The 5,822-nt window shown below is 44.4% G+C and overlaps 1 long non-coding RNA gene across 2 annotated transcripts; it reads left to right on the top strand.

Annotated features, from left to right (window-relative positions):
• The first annotated feature begins 2,906 nt into the window (after window positions 1-2,906).
• On the top strand, window positions 2,907-5,584 carry LOC120096529 (uncharacterized). 2 transcript variants are annotated; one of them, XR_005493039.2, is made up of 3 exons: window positions 2,939-3,300; window positions 3,603-3,799; window positions 4,752-5,584. It is a non-coding gene; the product is annotated as an uncharacterized LOC120096529 (long non-coding RNA). The 2 variants fall into 2 exon arrangements; XR_010057781.1 differs by having other exon boundaries at window positions 2,907-3,300; window positions 3,603-5,584.
• Window positions 5,585-5,822: the final 238 nt, after the last annotated feature.

Consider the following 5,822-nt stretch of genomic DNA (forward strand, 5'->3'; position numbering starts at 1 on the left):
CTGTCAGAGGGGCAAATGTACCTCTGCCCTGGCAGTGGTTAGCTATTCTTCTTACCACAAGGACTTTGGCCTTGGTGATGTGATGTTTTGATTAACAGGTTGTGGGCAGCCAGGTCTAGTCACAGTGCACGTTTAGAAACACAGCACTTGGAAGGCCAAAGCAGGTGGCTCACTTCTAGCCAGCTTTAGGATAGCTCGGGCTACATAATGAGCTCAAGGCTAACCTGAGCTACATATGGAGAACCTGTCTAAAAGCAAACATAAAACAAAGGCGACAGAGTGGTAACAGTGCCAGTTATAAACCTAGGCTACCTGAATCATGGTCCATTCTACCAGCCTTCCTATGTTCTACCCTCTGCAGTGATCGTGCCCTCTGGTGATTGTTGCCCTTTGAAATCAGACAAGTACAGAAAACCTGAGTCTGACCTAAAGCTTGGAGGCTGGACAGAATGGGCTAGACCGCAGCCAAATCTCAGCGAACAAGCAAGTACATGTGACACAGGGCTGTTTGTTACGCAGCAGCCCCATCACAGTAACAGTTAGCTTCTGATTGCCGAGGAAAGGGTCTCATGTAACCTAGGTAGGGCTCGAACTTGCTGTACAACTGAGGATGACCTTGAACTCACGACCCTCCCACCTCAACTTTTCAAGTGGTGGGATTACCTCAGTCTACCACCACACTTAGTTTTGTCTAACCTGAAAATACAAAAGTCTCAGTCATGCCCTACCAGTGTATTTCTAGTCTATAGAAAAGAAAATAACAGGTTAAATGACTTGTATGAATTAATGTCTGGTGTATCCAGCATTAACGCCCATTTTTACCTCATTCCATGGCCTGCTTTCTGCCTTCCTCCCTTGTTTAGGCCAGTTTGTTCCTAAATGTATCTTAATTAATTAATTAATTAATTGCTTGGTTTTATTTTTTTAAGTGTATGCATGTGGTTCTTGTGTACATCTGTGTAGGGGTATATGCAAGTGTACTACATGGATCCATGTGTGCACACATGTGTTGCATGTACATGTTTGTGTGGATGCATGTGCACGTGTGTTGTACTTTTATGTTTGTGTATATGTGTGTGTATGTGCTGCATGTACATATTTGTGTGGATGTATGTGCACATGAGTTGCATGTACGTGTATGTGTGGATGCATGTGAACATGTGATGCATGTACTTGCTTATGTAGATACATGTACATATGTGCTGTATGTATGTGTTTTGTGGATGCATGTATATATGTGTTGCACGTACATGTTTATGTAGATGCATGTGAATATGTGCTGGATGTACATGTTTGTGTGGATGTATGTGCACATGTGTTGCATGTATGTGTTTGTGTGGATGCATGTGCATATGTGTTGCATGAGCAGACCAGGAGGTATCATCCTTTATCACTATCCATTTCACTCTGAGACAGGGTCTCTCACTGCACTGGGGCCCATTCACTGAGCTAGCTGGCCAATGAGTGTCAGGAGAGCTGCCTGTCTCTGCCTTCCCAGGGCAGGGGTCATGCGATGCATGGCTCTGCTGGCTTTCACATGGAAACCAAACATCCAAACTCAGGTCATCATGTCTGCTCAGACAGCGCTTTACCAACTGGTCCATGTTTTCTGCCCCTCACGATCTCTGTCTGGCAAGGAACGATGCTACGATAGCAGGTAAGTTTCGTCTGCTTACCAAAGCAGAGAAGGAAACAACGGACTGCCCTTTTGCAAGACTGCAAGGTGTCCTTTCATTCAAATTGTCAGCCTACACAGCATTCTGTCCGATACAATTAGGCCTTCCTTTTCCTCCGTGCCTACTCCATACTCGCTGCTATTAAACTTTTTAAGGTTTTGACCAGGACTCCCATTGCTTCAGCCCGGGAATTCGGGTGCTGAAGGCCAGGTTGGCTTAGCGCCCTGCATGTTGTCAGTACAACAAGCCAGAACCAGATGCAGATCACTGAACCAAAGAGCAACCTCTCCCCCGACAGCTTTGTGGGCAGAAAAAGACACCTCCGTCTGATGTATTGCTCAGAGGAAAAAGCAAAGTGAAGCACAATGCGTCTTGTATGCTATCATCTGTGTATCTAAGAAGCAAATCCCTCTTTTGTGTTACAGCTATGTAGACATGCGATAGTTCCTCTGGTGACAGCACTTGACGGTCGGTATAGTAGAGGCAGGAGAGAATGAATTATGGCTGACTGTGCCTTTAATGCTTTTTATATTGCTTTCAAAATATGGACAAACTCTTTAAAGGGGGTGTCTGCTCCAGCCTGTCCTTCATTTGAGTGCTATGTTTGTGTCTTAGATCTTCAGACTTTTCTTTTTTAAAAGAATTATTTATTTTCTGCATAGGATTACACTGTAGCTGTCTTCAGCCACACCAGAAGAGGGCATCAGATCCCATTACAGATGGTTGTGAGCCACCATGTGGTTGCTGGGATTTGAACTCAGGACCTCTGGGAGAGCAGTCAGTGCTCTTAACCGCTGAGCCATCTCTCCAGCAACAGATCTTCAGACTTTCACAAAAGGATTTGAGAGAGGAGGAGGCGCTTTCTGGAATATTCTCTTTCTCTCAATAGTTGGGGCCATATGAGCATCCTGAAAGTCCCTGAGTCCTCGAGGACAACAAAGACAAACAGGAAGTGGCCTGAACTGCAGCCATTGGCTTCTATAATCGAAAGTGTTGCCTCGTTCACAGACCCCAGGCTGTAGCGTAAAAAACAAATCATTTTCAGTTGTGTTTACGTTTAAAGACCTAACACGCCCTCAGCTTTTACTCTGAATAGGACAGTTCATTTGAACATTGCCAAACCCTGAGCCTTAGCGCTCCATGTGGACCCGAAGGGTGTTTTTTTCTGTTAAATTATAATCATCTCACCGGAGTAGATTGATTGTTTCAACAACAGACATCTATGTCCATTCATAAAAAAAAAAATAAAGCAAAGTAAATAAATCAACTTCCAAATCGAGTCCTTCTGCAAACACCAGCTGCACAGGAAGAGGAAGGCAGTCTCTGAGCAGCCCCAGGAGCACAGGCTGGGCTGTCTGTGGAGGAGAGCAGAGCCAAGCTGCTGGCAATACCATCTACAGCCCACAGGAAAGAACCTTGGCGGAAAGCAAGGAGGCAGAACAATTGTGTGAACTTAGCTCCCGTTCTCATCCGTGAACATCTGGCCACTGCGTCATGTGTCATTTATTTGATCCAAGCCTGTTCTGAGATTACGCACAGTGGCACTCTTGTCACGAGGGCTGGGAAGGACTTCGTCAGAGACAAGGGATCACAGGCTCACCTCAGTAGCAGGACCGTGGAGCAGGTGAGAAGCCGGGTTTCTGAAATCACCCATTTGTAACGTCCATAATCCTGCCCACTCTTTTATGGGGAACATTAAATAAAAGCAGGAAGCGAAGAGGTCTCTGGGAAAGCTGTCCTGTTGAGGACCAAAGGAAAAACCAACCGTGGAGGACGTCACCTTGGGGTTGGCCCTTCGGAGGGAAGAGTACTGCTTTAAACAGAGCGTTTGCAAACACAGATGTCAGGGACAGGCAGCTTATTTTTAGAGTTCCGCATCTCACATTTGCCCCCACTGATTCCCTTCCTTATCTTCTTCTGCATCAGAACAGCCAAACAGGATTCAAGTGATGCATTTGGATGGCTCGCTTCCCTGCATTGTGTCTAGAGCCTGGAATGGGGCAGCCACTTAGCTCCACCGTGTCTGTAGTGGCTTCATCCTCACAACTTCGGTCTTCCAACTGGAAGACTCTGGATAACCATCTCGTGGGCTTATGCGCTGGCAGTTACAAATCAGCCTGGTGGTAATTATGCTTGCAGATCAGCTATTAAGTTTATGTGCTTGTCAAATTTTGACTCTATGCTCCATTGAAATGTAATTAGAACCACTTAGAGCTGGTCAGACGCCAACGTTAAGACCCTGACGGATCTTGATGACTACAGGATTCATGCTCAGCTCACCCTGGGACACCCTTCCGCTATTCTGCATACATCAGGGACTGGAAGGGCAGGATACAAAGTTGAAAGGAATTGAAAGCCAGGAGGAGCCAGAAGGAAATCTAGGGGGAGTCAGATGCCAAGTCCTACATTTCCTCTGGGCAGAAGCAACTGATGGCAGGCTTGTAGATTGGAGGAGACTGGGCTGGCCTACTATATATAAGACACTGAAGAGTTTAGTTAACAGTTTCCTCTCTTTACAAAAGCTCAGACAGGACTTATGATGCATTAACACTGCATCATATGGTTTACAAATATTTACTGTCCTTGTTCTCATAGCAATGTTCTACCTAAGTGTAATCATTATACCCAATTATTAGGCGGGAAATTGAGGCACACAAAATAAATAGCTTGCATATAGCAAGAGGAAGACTTTTAAACATTTCTTTCACCGAATATGTTATTTCCTCTCTACAGATGTGCCTCCCACCCACTGTCTGTTTGGTAAACTCTTCCTCCCCCTTCAGCACTGAAACTCAAAGGCCACCTCATGTGCCCTCAGTGACCTAGTGACCTGGCCGTGATTCTGACTTCCTCTACCTCCCTGGCGGGCTTACGCACGTCTATCCTAGTCATGGACACATTGTGTTTTAACAATTTAACCTCTCTGTCTATAAGTCAAAGGCCACAGCTTACATTTCCTTGGCTTCCCAGTCCCTTGTATATACTGCCTGGAAACCAGTTGGTAATCCTGCCAATTCTGCCTGGTGAGCCCAGCCTCCGGCTCCTTATCAGACTCTAATGTCATTTGTCCTTTAGGGTCCAGCTTAGAAATGAGCTCCTGTAGAAGCCATCCTCACCCACAGACCTGGGCTCAGATGCCTCTCCTGCCTCATTGCCAAGTCACCGTGGGCCCGTGTATAGACGGACAGAAGGACAACAGTGTCTGAGTGCCTGCCTCAATTCCAGCTAGGCTCTTAGTGATTACTGCTCTGAAAAACCAGAGTAACACCATAAGCTTTCTGCATGTTTTTAAAAGCGACTGTGTGTGTGTGCTCTGTGTGTGTGTGTGTGTGTGTGTGCGTGTGTGTAACAACAATTTTCAAAAGAAGTCATAAATTTGAAAGACCTCAAAGGGGAAGGGTACATGAGAGGATTTGGAAAGAGGAAAGGAAAGGGGGGGGAGAATAAAATAACTATGTATAATTATGTAAGTAAGTATATATGAATATATGATATGTATTATGCACATGAGGTAATTATATATAGTGTTTTAAAAGATGTTTTTATTTTTATTTTATACATATGGATGTGGTCCCATGGACTGAACTCACCTTGTCAAGCTTGGTGGTAGACACCTTTACCTGCCCAGCCATCTTATCAGCCCATGACCGACATTTTTTAAAAGATGCAAAAAAGAAAAACAAAGACCTGACTTACAGGTTAAAAGCACTTGTTGCTCTTTCAGAGGACCCAAGCTCAGTTCCTATCACCCACATGGTGACTCACAACTATCGGTAATCCTGGTCCCAGAGGATCTGACGCCCTCTCCCACCCTCCGTGTACACCAGGCACACATACAGTGCTCATACATACATGCAAGCAAAGCGTTCATGTGTATAAAATAAAAATTAATAAAGCCTGTTTAAAAACCCTTCATTTTGTTGACGTGATACATTTATATTTTAATAGCATTTTCTTTTTAAAATTAAAAATTTTTAGATTGTAGTACAGAAGACAGAATCAACCACCTTTGGTTGTTCTTTATATGAGTGCTTTAATACTCAAGGACCTCCCCACCGCTATTAAACAATAAATGTTTACAAATGTTTTTAAAATAAAAAATAAAAAAGTTGTTTGTGCAATGCGTTGAAGGTTGTCCTTAGCAAA

This window comes from Rattus norvegicus, chromosome 14, assembly GCF_036323735.1.
Source record: "Rattus norvegicus strain BN/NHsdMcwi chromosome 14, GRCr8, whole genome shotgun sequence".
Taxonomy (NCBI): Eukaryota; Metazoa; Chordata; class Mammalia; order Rodentia; family Muridae; genus Rattus; species Rattus norvegicus.